Source organism: Leopardus geoffroyi, chromosome A1, assembly GCF_018350155.1.
Source record: "Leopardus geoffroyi isolate Oge1 chromosome A1, O.geoffroyi_Oge1_pat1.0, whole genome shotgun sequence".
NCBI lineage: Eukaryota > Metazoa > Chordata > Mammalia > Carnivora > Felidae > Leopardus > Leopardus geoffroyi.
In genome coordinates, this window is record NC_059326.1 from 98,993,926 (window position 1) to 99,014,621 (window position 20,696).

General features: G+C 36.1%; 1 pseudogene; it reads right to left on the bottom strand.

The window, feature by feature from the left end:
- Positions 1-19,633: 19,633 nt before the first annotated feature.
- LOC123599787 lies at positions 19,634-19,871 on the bottom strand (annotated as a pseudogene).
- Positions 19,872-20,696: the final 825 nt, after the last annotated feature.

Below are 20,696 nucleotides of genomic sequence, written 5' to 3' on the forward strand. Positions count from 1 at the left end.
CTTTAATGCTAAACTTTTTTTTTTTTAATTTTTTTTTCAACGTTTATTTATTTTTGGGACAGAGAGAGACAGAGCATGAACGGGGGAGGGGCAGAGAGAGAGGGAGACACAGAATCGGAAACAGGCTCCAGGCTCTGAGCCATCAGCCCAGAGCCTGATGCGGGGCTCGAACTGCGGGGCTCGAACTCACGGACAGCGAGATCGTGACCTGGCTGAAGTCGGAGGCTTAACCGACTGCGCCACCCAGGCGCCCCAATGCTAAACTTTTCAGAAGGTTTTGGGGAAAACTTTTACTAGTGTCTGGATAACCTAAGTAAATAAACTATTTACTGTATCTTCTAATATGATGCTTTCCTATGTCATAAGGTGCATTGCCTTTTATTATTTTATAGGGAATACTTGATGTGTTACACATAAATTTTACCCAAATGGACCTTTGTCATTAAATATTTAATACTTAAAAAAAAATAAATTGGTGACATTTGGACTTCTCGATCATTCACTGAGTCACATCCATGTATTTATTGGGCGTGAGCATGGGAGCCAGAATCTGCTTAGATTTGGAAGGGATACAAGGACGACTCAGTGGCGTTTACCCTCAAGAGTACATAGTCTAATGGCAGGTGGCAGTGGCACATGCAGTTACTTTACAGTGGGATCAGTATTATAATGAAGTTAAGCAACACACTTGATAGAATTAAGAAAAGAAAATAGTGCTTTCACAGAGAGCATCTGGGGGGGGGGAGCTCAGATAAAATATAGGAATTTTCTGGGAGAAGAAAGAAATGGGACACCCTGAAAGAAAGGCAGTATGGAAAACACCTAGAAGCAGTTAGTTTATGGATATTAACTTGGAATTGTTTGGATCATCTCATCATTAACTCACTTTCTCAAAACAAAATATTTGGGTGATTCCCACCTTGAGTTGAAAGGAGAGATGACAGGAGGTATTTCTAGGAAGACGAATACATGTATATGTAAGTTGACTTGGCATCCATCATGTCCTAAGTGCTTCTCATGTTTGTCTCTCTCTTTTTTTAAATTTTTTAAAAATGTTCTATTTATTTTTGAGAGAGAGAGAGAGACAGTGAAAGATGGGGAGGGGCAGAGAGAGAGGGAGACACAGGATCTGAAGCAGGCTTCAGGCTCTGAGGTGTCAGCACAGAGCCTGACACGGGGCTCGAACTCATGAACCGTGAGACCATGACCTGAGCCGAAGTCGAACGTTTAACCGACTGAGCCACCCAGGTGTCCCAAGTTTTGTCTCTTTTATTCTTCACTACAGCAGTATCTCTACATTAGCTGTTTGTATACAACTTCCACAGATAAAGGAATGAATTTAAGGGATTAAATTCAATAAGTACTCACTGATTAACAGCCATTCCTTAAGCATTTGCTAACTCTTCCCACACAGTTTCTACCATACCAACAAAGGGCATTGATTTCTAGGGTAAAGAATTTCGGCTTTGTCCTCAAGTAAGTGGAAAGCAAATGTTAGTGTGATTAGATCTTAGATGGAGAAAGAAATTGTAACAGCCAGCTCTCTGGATAATGGTGCTGAAACTGATAGGGATTAACAGATAAAAGGTCCTTCTGATACACATGGCAGAAGATAATAATGGTCTTAAACAGCACAGAGCATGTGACTGTCTGCACAGAGTGGGATGGAAAGATCGGAGGTACATTTAAAAGAAAGCAAGTCAGGAAGGGAAATCTTTGATGTAGTGAGTACCTTTTATGTGTCAGATATTTTATGTATATCTGTACATTGGGTCGCTTGAATCCTGAGAGTAAAGCCTATTCCTTTATTTGCTCAATCAAGAAATGTTTGTGATATATTGTAAGGAGCAGGAGATACAAGAGTGTATTAAAACATAGTCTCTACTGTCAAGGAATGTATAGTCTGATGTAGGGTATTGTTATGTCTCTCTTTCAAATGTGTAAAGATCAAATCAGAGAGATTATCGCCTCCAAATTCATATAACGTCTTAGCCTTACGTTGCCACATGTGTCTTCTGACCCCCTTTCTCACATCTGTACTGAGGGAGTCCAGCATCTCTACTCATTTCTGGTAGGTCAACATTGTATACAGCTTCAAGGGTTCATGCCAGCAGACAGTTAGGACTCTCTCCAGATGTCAGAAAACTCAATGTCAGTTTGTGAGTGGGCTCAAGATACATTCTTCCTTGTCCAACTTGATATATATTCTGCTTCATGTTCTAGTCCAGCTCTGTAAGATCCACTTGTACATGCATCCCCCTGGTGCCTACCCATGTGACTTAGACAAGTACTCATATTTCTTTGGCATGTGAGCTATTTTTGCCTGGAGAAGGGGCTTTATTTTACCACTTGAGCCGTCCAAAGACATGACACTATCTTCATAGAGGCAGTGGGGAGAACTGGGGCAGATCTGGAAGAAAACACATATTGTCATCAGATGCATCAGCTTCATCTGAAGTCATTGCATGAATTCCAGTCAGGAACGTGTTGCCCAGTGGATCAATAGGCTACTCCTAGTCATGCATCAGATTCAGAGAATTTGGGGATTCAAGATTCTCATGCTTTTTCTAACAAATACCCCCATATTAGATTTCTTAGTTTTCTCCTTTTTCTATCAAGGATCTGAATTTGACAAATTGCTTGTTGAAATTGTACATTCAGGCCTGTCTGTAATTCTTTGGTGACTGTCATAGTATATTGGGCTGATTTTCAGTACATTTAACATGTCAAGAGATGGGAGTCTCTTTACAAAGATGGAGGAGAGACCCTCTGGCTTTCAGATTGTACCTTAAGTTAGCAGATGACTGCTGTGAGCCTTTTTTGTTCCCCACCCCCAATATTTCCAATTCTATTAATAGAAACCAGCTTATCCCATAATTCTTAAAATTGGTGATAATCTTTATAATGATAAAGCCACTACTTGTAGGATAGAATCATGGCCCCAGTAATGGGATCCATTGTTGTCAGCCTGCGAGTAAATGAACCTCGACTTGGCTTAGTCATGTCTATCAATTATTGGACCTTCACCTCTAAATCAAGTGTGTGGAAAGGAGGAGAAGAGTGATTGTGTGATTTGGGAATTCTGTTTGGTTGGTATTTGATTCTTGGCTTTTACACTGGCATAGCTTTGAAAGCATCAGGATGCTCTGGAGAAACTTAAAACCTTCCAATTCATAACAGGTCCAGGTTCTATAGACTATTTACTTCTGTACTGTATGACCTACTCATGTAATATGAAACATTACATGGTTTATATGAAAGGAAACTGGATCTACAACATAAAATATTTTGAAGAGTGACAGTTAAATGGAGACTGAAAAGCATTCTCCTAATATTTCAGTTCATAACATCTGCCTAAGAAGGCCAGAAGTAGTTTGGATATACAACAGATGCTAGTGAGAAGTACACTGTTCCCCTCTCCTAGCTCTTGTGTCTTCTTGCCCATTCTTTAGTATCTCTGTTGGAATGCTTGTGGTTTCATGTTTCTGTGCCTCTCAGTTCATTCCTAGTGGCCCGTGACAGGAACCAGAGTCCATAGTGGAGGGCATATTGAGCCCCATCTGCACCAAAATGAATCTCATTATCTGGAAAGAAATGGCTTGAAGGCAGCCGTGATAACTCTGAAAGCTCTACATATACCTCACTTTTCTTCCAGGGAGAGACAGGAAAGCTGTGCCACACGAGCCAAGGAAGAGGGTGTTCAACCCAAATTGGACCCTTTACCTAAGTTGAAATCCCTCGAGAATCCCCAAAGGGTTGCTCCTGAGTCTGGTCAGTTTTTCGCAAAATTGCACAGAAACAACTTAAGATATTTCTCCACTTACTTGACTTTCATTTGTTCTCCCCATCACTCACCTCTTGGCTCTGTGATTTATGACTGATATTCTCTGGTTCTTTCGAGTTAGGCCTTGCCCAGCAGGTGAAGCTCAGTTCTTGGCTCTGATATTTCCATTCTCTGCTCATGGCATCAGTCCTGACCTTCTGGTTCTTTTCAGGTGATAACTGATTACTTGAGTCCTCAACTGGCAGAACCCAAGGTCACTCATTCACTCAGTCAGCATCTGGCTCCATCACCCAGCATTCAGCAGGGTAGAAGGGAATTGGACAGACAACATAAAATATTTCAAAGAATGACCGTTCATTGGAGACTGAAAAGCACTCTCCTATTTCAGTTTACGATAGTCACCTGCTCCAAGAAGGCCAAAAGAGCAGTAGTTCAGATATACAACAGATGCTAGTGAGAAGTAGGCTTCGTGTTTTACTTGGCTTTCAAGCATTTTTTAGAAAGGACATGCTGCATGTATGCCAGTTATGGAACAGTTATGGTAGGCTGCCTTCCTTCATAATGCACAACCTTTTATCAGTACAGCTTGGAAACTTTGTTAGTCTCCAAAATATGCCAGAAGCACTGCAGGTATTACATTCTCTGAAGGCCTTTGGCTGGATTCACGAGATGCTGGGCTCAGAGAGAATGAAGCAAAAGAAAGTTTGCTCCAAGCTTTTGCCCAAGAAGCTGATAATATGTTTTTCATTTTTTTTAACGTTTATTTATTTTTGAGACAGAGACAGAGCATGCATGGGGGAGGGTCAGAGAGAGAGGGAGACACAGAATCTGAAACAGGCTCCAGGCTCTGAGCTGTCAGCACAGAGTCCGACGCGGGGCTCGAACTCATGGATTGTGACATCATGACCTGAGCTGAAGTCAGATGCTCAACTGACTGAGCCATCCAGGAGCCCCCAAGCTGATAATATTTTTAATTACTGGTAATCTGTAACCACCCCCCTCCCCAAATAAATCTCCAAAGAGGAATAGTATGGAGATGGAATAATGTTATCTTTGGAACTGACCCATTTTGTTCCAGAGCCACTATTTGGTTGACCACATACTGCAAAACACAGGATGTCCCACAGATATCATGATTTCCAGGAACATGTCCGTGAGCACACTTTTTAATACTTTTTTTTAACATAGAAGTGTGTCATTTTATGATGGCAAGTCATTAAATTTTTCAGTCTTTGGAATGTAGTGATGTTAGTGCCATCAATTTCAGTAACATTCAGGATGAGGAAGAGGGAAAGCTTTGGATCCTAAAGAGAACAGTTCTGTTATTTAAGTACGTAGTTTACCGAAAAGTTTGTGTGTAGGTGAAAGTATTTCTGTGTTTATTGTTTTGGGGACTCATTGTTTTAGCCAAATGAAACCCTCAGAAATTAGATACACCTGCAGTTAAATCTTCCAGTAGTAATTGTTGTTTTCTTCCCACTCCCTTGAGTTATGAGCAATAGTTCCTATTATAGGAGAGTTTCTCCCTGGAATGCAGAACATTAAAAAAAAAAAAAAAAAAAAAAAAAGCATGCCCTGTCCCTGTCTTTGCCACTTAATCCCTAGTGAAGTTATTTAGACTCTCTGGACTTCAGGGTTTTCACCTGTAAAATGAGGATTAGTAATTTTTTTTTAATACAGTGTTATTAGGAGAAAAATAGGAATAGCACGTGAAAAACACCTGGCTTAATGCATAGAAAATGCAGTTCAGATTTAAAAAATTTCCATTTCTATATTCTGGGTAAAAAACCATAGTAGTTTTACCTCAAGTAAGACCTTTTTCTTGTCTTTTGGAAGCTTCACCTCTAATTTCAGTCTTTACTTTGAAGTGGGTGAATGTTTTGTCTTTGTTGATATGACCACTCTGGTCATTTAAACACTATATGGAGAATATATATTCGTCTTTACTGGATAGAGTTCCATTTATATATTTTTAGTTGAGTGCAATATAAGATATTTTTAGTTAAATCATAGTCTCTTTTTATCTTAGTTTTTAAATTAAGTGCCTACCTCTATTAATTTTCTAAATTGGAGACACATGTCAAGAAAACCATCTTTCTTGGGGCACCTGGGTGGCTCAGTTGGTTAAACGTCCAACTCTTGATTTTGGCTCAGGTCATGATCACAGGGTAATGAGACTGAGGCCCGCATCAAGCTAAGCGAGGAGTGTGGGGCCTGCTTGGGGTTCCCCCGACTCTCTATCCCTGCCCCACTCATTCTCTTTCTCTTTCTCTCTCTCAAAAATAAATAAACTTAAAACAAAAGAAAACCATCTATCTTTTTTTATCTTTAAAGTTGTTATTTTAAGTCTGCCAATCCTTTCTTGGCGTTCCCTCTCACCAGTTTGTATAGGGTTGGTGAGGTTTAGCCTGGTAGGTAAACAGAGGGGCTGGAATGGGAAGTATACATAGAGGAAAAGGGAAAAGCCAGTACCTGATGTCAGTTCTGACTGGGTAGCAGCGAAGCCCTGGAAGTTGTTAATTATTTTAATTATCACCTTTCTCACGAGGGAATTTGAAGCTTCATACAATTTCCATGGCTTAGAGATTGACCAAAGGAAAAAAAAAACAATGTCTAAAAGAAACTGGGATTGAAATTAGGGTACTAGAACAATAGTAATTTAGGATTAAATGGAATTTGAAATGCAATTTTAATGGTAAAGTTTCACATCTCTTGTGCCTGATTTTAAAGCCCACACATATGCATGCATTTCTGGTGTCTTTTAACCTCAGAAAGAGATGAGTTTGGATGCTACCTCTGTTGCTCACTTGCTGTGTTATCTTGAGTAACTTTCTCTCACGTGATTTTTTCATGAGCATTTTGAGACTCTTGTGATGCTTATTATGATTAAATATCATTGATATAAATGTGAACTTCTAAAACAGTGGATGCACAGTACCTTTCAGGTAACTCATCCTTCCCCTGGATCCCTGCCATGTTACTGAAAAGATTCAATTATAGTCTACATTGCAAAGAAAACACCTAGCAAAATGACCTGCCTCCTCAGATTTGTCATTAATCTTCTGAAAATGTATAATTATATTTTATCTGGTGCCAAAAAGAAAACCTGTTTGAAGTTTGTTCTTAGAGTCAGTTAATTCCGTTTCCACAAATAAATTCTCGTCTAAATATATTTTGACGTTTTGGTTTTCAGAATGGACAGTTTTAAATACACCGTGTTACTGGAGTCTATTTAAAAGTTTTCATTATGAGTTCCTTTTCTGTTTCCAAATCTTTAGAGTCTCCATTATTTTAATTTTACTTTTCCCCTAGAGTCGTCAGTCATGCTAATATTAAAGTCGCTGTTGAGGAAAATAACAAACATATTCACATAAAATTAAAAAGCATTCATTCTTAACAACAGCTTCAATTATTAATGGTGAAATGTTGATTTTTTAAAAAAAGTTTTGTCGTCTTTCAATAATTTTGTTAGTTTTCAACATACAGGTCTTTCACATCCTTGGTTAGGTTTGTTCCAAAGTCTTGTTTTGTTTTCTGTTGCTGTTTTACATGGGATAATTTTCTTAATTTGCTTTTTGCATAGTTTGTTGTTAATATATAGAAACAAAACTAATGTTCTTTTTGTATGTTGATTTTTTTTTATCCTGCAACTTTTTTATACTCTTTTATTATTCTGTCAGCTTCCTTGTGGATTATTTAGAGTTTTTCTATGTATAAGAACATGTAATCAGCAAATGTCATCAGTAAAAAAAAACAGATAATTTTACTTCTTCTTCTGTGATTTGGATGCCTTTTGTTTCTTTTTCTTGCCTAATTTCTCTGGGTAAGACTTGCAGTTCCCTACTGCATAGCAGCAAGAGTGGGAATCCTTTCCTTTCTCTTGATCTTTAGAGGAAAAGCTTTTAGTTTTTAGCTGTTAAATGTGATGTTAGCTGTGGGCTTGTTATATATGGCCTTGTTATGTTGAAGTAAATTCCCTCTATAGGATGTTGAAAGTTTTTATCATGAAAGGATGTTGAATTTTGTCAAATACTTTTTCTGCATTTATTGAGATGACTATGTGATTTTTACTCTTCATTCTCTTAATGTGATGTATCATGTTAATGGATCTATGTTTGTTGAACCATCCTTGGATCTAGATATATATCCTACTTGGTCATGGCACATGATCCTTTTAATGTGCTGTTGAATTCATTTTGTTGATACTTTTCAGGGATTTGGTATCTGTATTTATCAGGGACATTGGCTTATAGCTTTCTTGTAGTATCTGTGCCTGGCTTTGGTAACAGGGTAATGCTTTCTTCATAAGATGGGTTTTGGAGTGTTTATTCCTCTAATTTTTGGGAAGAGTTTGAGAATGCTCAACATTAATATATTTTTTTCAATTTTTGTTAACATTTACTAGTGAAAGCATCAGTCCTGGGCTTTTCTTTATTGTTTGTTGTTGTTGTTGTTGTTGTTGTTGTTGTTGTTGTTGTTTTTGAGAACGAGAGACAGATTGAATGAGAACACAGTTAGGTAAGAGGGAGAGGGAGGGAATCTTAAGCAATGCTCACTGTGGAACCCGAGGTAGGGGCTCTATCTGACCACCATGAGATCATGACCTGAGCTGAAGTCAAGAGTTGGATGATTAACCTAATGAGACACCCTGGTGCCCCACAAGGTTTTGATTACTAATTCAGTCTCCTTTCATGTTATTAATTTTTTTTTCAGATTTTATATTTCTTCCTTTTTTTGAAAGAGAGAGAAAGAGAGAGAGACAATGCACATGCATAAGAGGTGGAGGGTCAGAAGGAGCAGGAGAGTGAGAATCTTTAGCAGGCTCTATGCCTAGCACAGAACCCGGTACAAAGCTATCACCAACAGTGACATCATGACCTGAGCCAAAATCAAGAGTGGGACATGTAACCGACTGAGCCACCCAGGTGCACCTCTGTTTCTTCCTGATTCAATCTTGGTAGGTTTTATACTTCTTGAATTTACCCATTTCTTTGAGGTCATTCAGTTTGTGGACATGTAGTTGTTAATAGTGGCTTCTTATTATCCTTGTTATCTTTCTGGCAGCAGTTGTAATGTCTCCTCTTTCATTCCTGATCTTTCTTATTTGAGTGTTCTCTCCTTTTTTCTTAGCCTAGCTAAAATTTGTGAGTTGTATTTCTCTATTCAAAAAGTCAACTTCTAGCTTTGTTGATTTTTAAATTTGCTTTCTACTCTCTGCTTTCTTTATTAAACTGCACTCATGTTACACCTTACATAAAAAATCAACTCAAAATTAAAGACTTCAGTCTAAGATTTGAAACGTATAACTTCTAGTAGAAATCCAAGAGGATAAGCTCTTGGGCTTTTCAGCTTAATGCTGAAAGCATAAGCAACAAAAGCAAAGTAGACAAGTAGGACTTGAAAAGCTTCTACACCACAAAGCAAACAATCAACAGAGTGAAAGGGCGGCCTATGGAATGGGAAACAGTATTTGAAATGATGTATTTGACAAAGAGTTAATTAAATAGCAATAAATAAATAGGCAGAAAACTTAAATGAACATTTCTCCAAAGAAGACATATAAAGAACCAACAAGTATATAAAAAGATGTTCAACATCACTAATCAACAGGAAAATGCAGTTCAAAACCACAGTGAGATATTATCTTGGACCTGTTATGATGGCTATTATCAAAAAACCCCAAAATATAGCAATTGTTGGCAAAGATGTAGAAAATTGGAACCTTTGTAAGGGAAGAATGTAAAATGGTGCAGTCTCTCTGGAAAACAATATGGGGTTCTTCAAAAAATTAAAAATAGAACTTACATATAACCCAGCAATCCCAGTTCTAGGTATTTATTCAAAAGAATTGAAATGAGGATTTCAAAGAGAGATCTGTAGTCCCATGTTCATTGCAGTGTTATTCACGATAGCCAAAATGTGCAAATAATGTAAGTGCCCATCAGCAGATGAATGGATAAAGGAAATGTAGTGTATACACACAATGGAATATTATTCAGCCTCAAAAAAGAAGGAAATTCTGCCGTATGTAACAACATGGGTGGACCTGGAGGACGTTATACCAAATGAAATAAGCCAGTTACAGAAGGACAAATACTACTTTATTCAACTTACATGAAATATCTAAGACAGATTCACAGAAGCAGAGAGCAGAATGGCTGAGGGAAAGGGAAAATGGAAAATTTCTGTTCAACAGGTGTTAAGTATCAGTTACGCAAGATGAATGACTCTAGAGATCTGGACAACATTGTGCCTATACCTCACAATATTTATTGTGCACTTAAAGATTGCAGAAGCTAGATTTCATGTTAAGTATTCTTACTGCAATAAAATAAAACAAAATTATTTAACAAATCAAGTTAAAATGTAATTCACACACAAAATTATAATAATTTCTCTTTTTCATTTTGCATTTTATTAATCCACACTCACCATGTAGTATTTCATTATATGGTTGAATACTTATTCTACAGAATTTCTTGTTCCCTCTCTAATCTTTTATTTATTTATTTTTTTTATTTATTTTTGTTTTTTAATTTTTTTTTTCAACGTTTATTTATTTTTTTGGGACAGAGAGAGACAGAGCATGAATGGGGGACGGGCAGAGAGAGAGGGAGACACAGAATCGGAAACAGGCTCCAGGCTCTGAGCCATCAGCCCAGAGCCCGACGCGGGGCTCGAACTCACGGACCGCGAGATCGTGACCTGGCTGAAGTCGGACGCTTAACCGATTGCGCCACCCAGGCGCCCCCCCCTCTCTAATCTTTTAATCAGACCCCCTGAAAGAAGTGGAATGAGTAACACGATTTAAAGGAGCAACATTAGCCTCCATTTTTATTTAATTCAAACCAGTTTCAATCTCATCATGTTCTAACTTTCCTTGCATTTTTTTCTTCGATATAAATGATTCATTATAAACCTTCTATAGATATCAGTTGGCTTTTCAAATTTTGGTCATAGCAACATTTATTGAGAGTATTTAATGTGACTAGTTCTTGACAACCATTATCTTCTTCTCTTTCTTCATTCCTCTGTAAGAGAAACTATCATTATTCCTATTTTGCAGATTAGAAGATCAAACCTTAAGGTGGTTAAGTGAGGAATCCATGGCAATATTGATCCACAGAGGCATAGTTGGAACTCAAATCCACATTTTAGAACATTTAAAGAAAAAGAAAGAGGAGATACAAGACAGTCACTTATTTGGGGGGTAATTTCAGAAATAAAATTGATAACTTTGGATTGGAATGTTTATATTGCATTAGGATTATTTTCATATCACAGTTAACTGCATATAGCCAATAATTATCTCTGAAATATTTAGATGTAGGGTTTTAACAGTATGATTCATGGGGTCAGTTATGATGTTGTATTTTTTTCAATTAGCAAAGACACAGTCCCACATGTAAAATCATTCTTCTGAAATTGTAAAAATAAATCTGCTTATATCTTTGATATTTTGTATTTTTTCCATTGATGTTGGTCTTCAGCAGTAAATTATAAATAGGCAACAAACATCTGAAAGAATGTTGACCCTCACTAAGAATAAAATAAGTGGCATAAAACTTTGAAAAATGAAATATCGTGTTCACCTGTCAGTTTGGTAAATGAAAAAGACTGATAACCCATATTAGAAAGAAAGTGTGCAAATGTTCCTTGATGGTGAGTGTGTAAATGTAAGTAATAATTTTGGAGGACAGTTTACTGATAACTCTGAAAATTAAAACATAAACTTTGGGCACAGCCATTATACCTCTAGGAGTATTTCCTACATCTCAATTATGCAAATATATGGAAAAAAATACTCACTGAAATCATATACAAACTGTGTGAGTTTAAATTGTTAAACTATTAAAGTTTTAAGTCCCCTAGAAATTGGTGATCTTAATAGAATCTATCTTATTGAGTGTTGTACAAAGTAATGTATTAAACAATTTGCATCTAGCAGTCACAATTTTTAATGTTTAAAAAAAACAAAATTTTTATTACCTTTAATCAACTGATGTCGTAGATTCTAAATCTAAAGTTCTCTTTTGGCCAGCAAAAGAGTGGACGCAGGATTGAAAGCAAGAGATGGCTAATGTCCGGGAAAAGAGCCCCAAATAAGGGTCCTTGGCCCGTTTTTATTATTATCAGAAGGCTCACAAACATGGTGATGGACATGCACAAAGGGACAATGAATCTGTGAACATTACCTTGTGGATAGGAGGGAAAGGGAGTCTTGAAGATTTTCATGGTTAGGATTTTGGGTTAATACAAAACAAAATCCAGGTGACAGGCTGTCAGGGAAGAGGTTGCTTACACCGGACATGAGGCAGTATCTCTATTTACCTTAGCTAGCCTAGGGGATGAGACAGATAGGGGGAGTAACCTCAGGGTTGACACGGCACCTTTTCTTTTGTTTACCATCTCTGCTCTGGGCTGCTTTGCCTGCAGTGCAGCAGTCCATAGTCCAGTTTACCAATTTACCTAACCTGGCCCTATTCTCCTCCTGTGCAAGCAGCTTTCTGCTATAGTACTAAATTTGGAGTGCTTTCACCCTGAATATCTAATCTTGTTATTCCTATGTATTGGGCACCTTTGCACCATTTCTATTTCAGGCCTTTGCCTCTCTCTCTCTATTTTTGGGGGTTCTGCATGCCTCCCTGTTTTGGGGTGCCTTTGCACCTCCCTATGCCTCCCTATTCTCAGGGTGTCTTTGCACAGCTCTCTTCTTGGGGTGCCTATCTGATTTACCCAAACTCGGGTGTGAGCATATTATGACTGTGTATTTCTTTATGCCTTGTCAACCCTTTGGTGTAAGCCCTGGGGGATTCCTAAGCTTATCCTCAACAACCAAACTTTATTTTTATATTGCAAAGTAATATATCTTTGTTACAACACATAAAACAGTATGAGGCATACAAATTTCCTCCTTTGACCCCAAGTAAGAAACATTTTGATTTTGAGATCTGAGCACCTGGGAAATTTTTCACTGGGGATCTTTTGTGAATTAGAAATGATTTCCAGGGGTTTTAGGTTATTCTCAATTGCTAATGTAGGGATTGAGGAAATCTCTTCATTCTATTAAGTATGATAGAGTTGGACCACAGTTTGCTAATTGAGAAATCCTTAACCAACAAAGGGATAATAATAAGCCACCCAGATCAACCCTCCAATATATCAACATGGATACATAGAAACGGTTATCACTCATTCCAACACAAAGCCTTTTAAGTAGTAACATCCTTTTGATTTTTTTGCCAGATGCACATCTTTCTCAAATATGTTTTAACAGAAAAATTTTAAAGTATCAGATATGCTCAATCTGAAGTAAGTAGGGTACATCATAACCATTAGGGGGAAAAGTTTGCTAAAATGTTCTCAGAATAGATTGAAGAAAGAATTTCAAAGGGACATTGGAAATGTTTAGTTTAATCCTCTTATTTTAGGAGTAAGAGAAACTGAGAGAATTTACATATTTCCACATCAGATTTCAAGACCAGACCACCAGTTAGAGGCAGAATGTGGCAATGAACTGATTACTCATCTTGATGAAAGGCCTGTCCAGCCATCACCTATGGCATTCCAATTGTCTGGTTCCAGTTAAATATACTTACAGCTTGTTGAGAAGCCTCACTTTTCCCTTAATGTTTATCCCTCTTGGCTTTTATGGACAGTGATTGAAATAAAGGACAAGAAACAAGCTCACAGGTTTATCTGTAGCCATTCACTCATTTTACAATGATTTCTTAAGCACCATAAATATACCAAATATGTTCTAGTTACCATGGATACAGAAGTGAACAAAGTGATTCTTTTAAGCAAAATGGATAAAAAAAAATATAGATGATTTTTATGGCCTCCTCTTCTGTGGACTCTGACTTTCTCGTCTCATCCATACTTAAATATTTCCCTTCATTTTTTTTTTTTTTTTTTTTTTGCTCATCATAGGAATTTGTTAGTTTTAGGGTGACTTGGTATATACATTATTTATAAGTAGACATGTAATATCCAACTGGGATTTTTTTTATTTTGGTTAAATATACAGTATATGGGGCTAGAATTCTACCGCATGGGTCCCAGCTCTGCCAGTTATCAGTTTTGTAACCTTGAGAAGTTTTTAAAATTCTGAGTATCTGAGCTCTCTTATTGGTAAAATGGGCACAGTAGTTCTAATGTATCATATAAAGTTTTTTGAAGATTGATAATGTAGATGGTGTCAATAACTTGCTAGCACATTTTTATTACTGCTTCTTCTGTCAGTAAACCAGTAAAGCAGGGGACGCATCACGTGTTAAAACTAGTAAAGCAGCAGACTCAATAAAAATCGGAAAATACTACACACCTATAGCACTACTTACTCCACTGAGAATTGATCATGGCATGCCTTCCTTCCAAGTCCCAACATGGCCTTTCAATTAGTGCAGTGCTCCAAGCATCAGTGGGAGGTGATGCTTGAATTGAAACCAATTTGCCATCCTGAGTCTGTTTCTCTAGACAGAGCCCAAAGCCTCATGTGCTGACAGTCTTTCCTGGGAAAAAAGAAGTAAATGGGAAGGATTCAAAGTGTTTTGTAGCTAAAGTAATCATATTTTCCAGTTTGTCCTGGAAAGCCTCTGTTTTCAGCCCAGTATAATTAGTATATTAAAACTATTAAATGTTACCACTTTGGATAACAAATTTTATGGCATCTTTAGTTATAGCTTCTTATAAAGGGCATAATATACATTATTTTCACTATTTTGAACTTGGTGTTTCTAATAACTTTCCTTCAGAAATGGAAACAAACAACAAATCTGGTTCTTACAATATACTCCTGCTTTATACTCTCACAGTATAGATGCTTTTCAAAGGGTAAGTCTCATCTCTTGTACTTTTATTTTCCAATAAATGTTGAAATTGTTTTGCTTTGTCAAGTACCTAATTCTTATGTGTGGGTAACAATTTGTCACAATTTCAAGAATTACAGCCCTAAAACTTTTATTCTGTGTCCTTTGAGGGGCCAATCTTTTTTAAGTGACTAAAATAATTTACTATCCTCAAGAGACTTATTAATTTCTTATCTCCAGATGAGAGTCTTTAAAATGATGGCTCATTTACAGACTATTAGACAATCTTTTATGAACCAATGCATATGTTTTATGTTTATCCTTTAATATAAATTTTTTATACCTGAGATAAATTTAACTCAGGACATATTTATATATCCTAAATCAAGTCTATGTAATAAATGTTTATTTGGATTGGTGTGGTAGAATCCCTAGTCAGAGAATAAAGTTTTCGTAATAAACATTTTCATTCAACCATGGTTATTGAGTGTTAAACAACTTTCCTGACCTTTGTCTTCCTACACATGACCCATAGATTAATTTACAACAAATAATCAGATGGAAAGCATTAGTGGTTAGGTGATTTTTAATTATTTTTGACTTAGCGTCTTTGAAGTTTTAAACATATTAACAAAAATCAGCGATCTAAATGTCATTCATCAAAGCAGTTACTACTCCTTAAGTAATCCCCTAATTGTTACACATGTACACACACATTTGCAAATAATTTTAGAGTTTTCTCAGGGGAAGAGGTGGTGTTACAGGTGTGGAGTATTTTCTGATTTGGGGGGAGAGTGCTCTTTTGCTAGTTTTAACACTTGATTCGCCCCGTGCTTTACTGGTTTATTGAGAGAATAAACGTTGTTGATTAGAATCAATCCAATTATTATTTTCAACTTTACTAGTTGAATTAGTATTATACTAATTCAAGCTGATTTAAATAAGAAGTTCAGAAGATCAAGTGAAAACATGCCAATGGAAAACCCTAAGTTTCGGTGGATCCCTGATTAAGAAACTGAAGACCAAAGTGTAAAAAAAATCAACATATATATATGTTGATTATATATATTATAATCATATATATTATATGATATATATATATGATATATATGATATGATATATATTATATAATATATATTATATGTATATCATATATATCATATATATTATATAATATATATTATATGTATATCATATATATTATATATATTATATATAATTTATATATATAATATATATATAATTTTTTAACATTCATATTTTAGGCAGCTATGATTATATGATTTTTAGATGGAGTAACATTAGAAATTATTGATTATTTGTTATTAACAGATTCGAATTCTATTTCCTAAGGGCATTTCTTTCACATATATGTTGGATATATATTTGGATCCAATATATATTGGATATATATTTAGGTATAGTTTTATAATGGGGTTTGGAGAGCATTAGAGTAGAAATGTCAGAAAAATATACTAGCCAATGGCATACCTTTTGGCCTTGTTATTTTTTGCTAAAATTATTAGTAAAATATTTTATAAAATGTGCTAAAAATAAATCATGCCTGTGCATTATGAAAATCATCTTCTTGTCCTGAATTGAATTGACTATAAAGACATAAACTGTAAGTATTTAGGCTGTATTGGAAAAAATCTGATCTGTGCTGTCTCTTAGAAATGGTTTTCATGCGTGTTAAAAATGATTCTGTGGAGTATGTTTGTGCATTTCAACAAAATTGTGTTTTTATTTTTTTAAAAATTGTTTTAATGTTCATTTATCTTTGAGAGAGAGATAGAGTGTAAGTTGGGGAGGGGCCGAGAGAGAGGGAGACACAGAATCCAAAGCAGGCTCCAGGATCTGAGCTGTCAGCACAGAGCCCAACGAGGGCTCGAACTCATGAGCCAACTGTAAGATAATGACCTGAGCTGAAGTCAGACACTTAACCGACTGAGCCACCCAGGTGCACCAAAATAATATATATATTTTTTAATGTTTATTTATTTTTGAGAGCAAGAGAGAGAGCATGAACAGGGGAGGAGCAGAGACAGAAGGAGGCACCGAACTCTAAGCAGGCTCCAGGCTCTGAGCTGTCAGCACAGAGCCCGACACGGGGCTCGAACATCACAAACCATGACATCATGACCTGAGCCAAAGTCTGATGCTTAACTGACTAAGCTACCCAGGTGCCCCCAAAATAGTATTTTTAAAGAACATATCCCATTGCCTGCAACACAGTGATTGCTTAAGGAATGTGGCAATTCTTTCTCTCTGTCTTTATGTCTCTGTCTCTCTCAGTTCTTCTTTCTCCTTCTCTTGCTGGCTCCGTCTCTGATTTTCTCATTCTTTGGTCTCTTGAGCGTGCATATGCCTCGGATTCTCTCTCTGACTTTGTTTCCCTTTCTTTTTCGAACTGAATTAGAAGATCTGGTTTCTAGTCTTGGTTTCATAAGCTTGTGATATTTTAGGTTGCAGCTCAAAATAAATTGGGTTTTGAAACTCTTGGGGACATTCAATCTCAGTAAAATTCCAAGAAGAGAAGGACATATTGCAAATTCTAATTCATTTGTAGGCCTCCCACTTCCCTATTCCCTGTTTGCCCACTCTTAAAAACCAGTTACATTATCTAATTCAGCTTTTACCTAATTCAATGAAAAAGATTACCAGAAGTTTATTGTATACAAAGCAGTGATTTAATTTCTCTGAGGAATGATGGTTAATAATTTATCCTCTAAAAATGAACAATATAGAAAGTCAATATAACAGTGCATATTTATGAATTTTTACGTAAATAGCTTAAAAAACTGTGTAAAACAGGCTGCAGAAAATACTTAATAAATCAACCATTTAAACATCTCAGAGACTGACAAATCAAGTAAGAAATAATAATAAAATATCTGAGACAAGAGCAACAGAATGAATAGAACCTTGAATTATTAATTGTAAAAGCACCTATACTAAATAAACTAGGACATTTATAAAACAGACTATGGATAGGCTAGTAAAAAGCCTGCGTGATCCATGGTATCAATATTATACACAAAAAATTCTTCAGTTATGATGCAATGCAATTAAGATTTAATAACACAAAGCTATATTAAAAATTCAGTATGCTTAGAAATCAAATGATATATTCTTAAATAATGTGCATTAAATGAAAATTAGAACACTAGAGAAGATTACAAAACTAAAAGCTATTTCATAGAAAAAATTGATATAATTTTGAAAATTAGATGAAAAATTTCTACAAAACTACAAACTGCTGAACTTAAAACAGTGAGAAAATAAAACATGAAGACAGGTAAACAATAAAGATAGTATTCAAAACTTCGTGACCATAAGTATCCAAGGTCTGTTTTTATAGGAATTCTGTTAATCTGTCCACACAAACTCGAGGAAAAGAGAAAAAGGAAACCTTCCAAAGTTATTTAAGGAGACTATTGTAATCTTAATCCCAGTAGATAAAGAGGAAGAGAAAAGTTTTGGCTCTTCTTATGATTATATGTGAAAAATTTGAAACAAGGCAAGAGCTAGATAAAATAAAGATGTATTTTATAATACATAATGATCAAGTAATAATTACATAAGTTACAACATGATTTAACATCAGAAATTCTATCATTATAATTCATATAACTCCGTTTATGTGTTAATGATTTCTAGGAAGAAAACTCTTTGATATCTTTAGATGCAGAAAATTCTTCAGTAATGTTTTGGTAAAAACCCTTCATAAATTAGGGATACTTGGGGACTGATAATTATTAAATGTATTTGTTTTTATATTATATAAGGATATATGTGTGTGTGTGTGTGTGTGTGTGTATAATTGTACATATGTGCAGGTATATTCCTATAAAAACATATTCCTAATAAATATATCTAAAAACATATAAAATACATTTTTTTCCCATTAAGTTCAATGATTGCTAAAAATCTACCACAAACATTATACCTACTGAAAACATTTAGATGCTCTTTTTAAAATATAGGTCAAGATTAGGACATTCGCTAGCACAGCTACTGTATAATATAGTATTTGATATCTTGATCAATGCTCTGAGAATAAGTGTTAGGAATTGACAGAGAAAAGATAAAATTGGGATTTGGGGCACATTAAGTGGTTATGTACCTAAAAACAACAACAATGACCGTAACGATCAGCAAAGCATTTGGACTAATAAGGGTTAGTTTTCAACGAGGTTGTCGGTAAAGTACAAACATAATAAAATCAATAGCATCCCTCTCCAAACCAGTTATAACCAACTATAAATGATACACTTTTCAGAAAATTCACAAAAACTAATGTGTATTTAGGTCTTAACTAAAGCTACATGAGAAATCTATGGAAAAATTTTGAAGTTAATAACATAGAAAATGATCTGGGTAAGTGGAAAGATATGCCTGTCCTTTAATCAAGAATAATATATATTTTTAGAATACTTAAATTTATTTTATTATTAATTACTTTGACCAATATCATGCAAACCCCCAGTTGGATACTTCTATGAACTGTGATAAATTTAAATATAAATGGAAGGATAAAGGTTAACAGGTAGTCAAATATAATCTTCAACCTTGCCACTTAAAGTGTGGTTCTTGGACAGGCCTCATCATTATTATCATTACCATCTAAGAGTTTATGGAAAATATAGACTTTGGGGACTCACCTCAAACCCAGTAGGTCAGAATATGTATTGTATCAAGGTCCCCAAGTGATTTGTATGCATGTGTTTCTGTGTGTGTGTGTGTGTATGTGTGTTTTACTATAGTAGAGATTACTACAAATCAGTAAGAAAAATATAAATATCTCAACATAGGATTGCAAAAATTTGGACCAGGAACTTACAGAAGAAGCCTAAAAAAATCACTAGTCTTATAAGGAGAGGCTCATGTTCATTGGTAAATACAAAAATGAAAATTTTTTTGCACACATCTACCTTTATTGTGAGCAGCTGGAGAGGGCGCTCCCAGCAGTAGTAAAACAATCAGTTGACCAAAGCAGGGGTTCCATGAAGCCACCTGATTGGAACCTTTGAGAGTTCAGATGTACATGCTGACCCAGAGCAGCAGGAAGGGGACTCCAAATCCCATGAGGAGCGAGGCCACCAAAGAGATGAGGAACTCTGTAGATATCCAGAGTGCACTTGGGGGAGGTAACCTTGCAAATGAAGAACCAGAGGGTAAAGAATATGCTAGCAGCCAATAGTACTGTGGTCAGGTGGGGGAAGAGAGCCAGTTTCACTGGGCTGGTATATCTACTCATGGCCTCGAGCTCCATTTTGCCAGGAGCAAGGTAATCCATTGCTCCACCTCTGGAATAGAAAAAATGAAAATTACATAAAGATATATCATTCTAGATACATTATGGGCATGGATCATGCCACATGTTTGGCAGAACATAAACAACAGGAATCTTCACCTTCTGTGGTGGGAATGTAGGTGGCTGCAGGAGTCCTGGAAGGCACTGAAGCAGTACTTAGTAAAATTAATGCTCTCTGAGCCAGCAATCCCAGTCCTGGACATGAACCTTAAAGTTTACAAAGGAATGCACACAGATTGATTCGTGCATTGTTGCTTGTGGTACCAGCAAGCTACAGACTTTCTGGGCATTCATAATTTCAGTACTAAATAAACACACATGTTGAAAACAACATGCTTTGTAGGAAACTAAAAGTAGCTCTAGAACACAGTGTACTGTTTCTGTAAGTTAAGAAGGTAAGAACACGTGTCTATTAGCAATCTGACTACCTTCTTTGGAAAAATGTCTATTCATGTCTTCAGCCCATTTCTTAACTGGATTATTTGCTTTTTTTTTGGGGGGGGGGCGGTGTTGAGGTTGATAAGTTCTTGATAGATTTTGGATACTAATCCCTTATCCGATATGTAATTTGCAAATACCGCTTCCATTCCATAGGCTGCCTTTTAGTTTTGTTGATTGTTTCCTTTGCTGTGCAGAAGCTTTTTATTCTGATGAAGTAGTTCAGTTTTGCTTTTGTTCCCTTGCTTCCAAAGATGTGTCTGGTAAGAAGTTGCTGTGGCTGAGGTCAAAGAGGTTGCTGCCTGTTTTATCCTCTAGGATTTCAATGGTTTCCTGTCTCACATT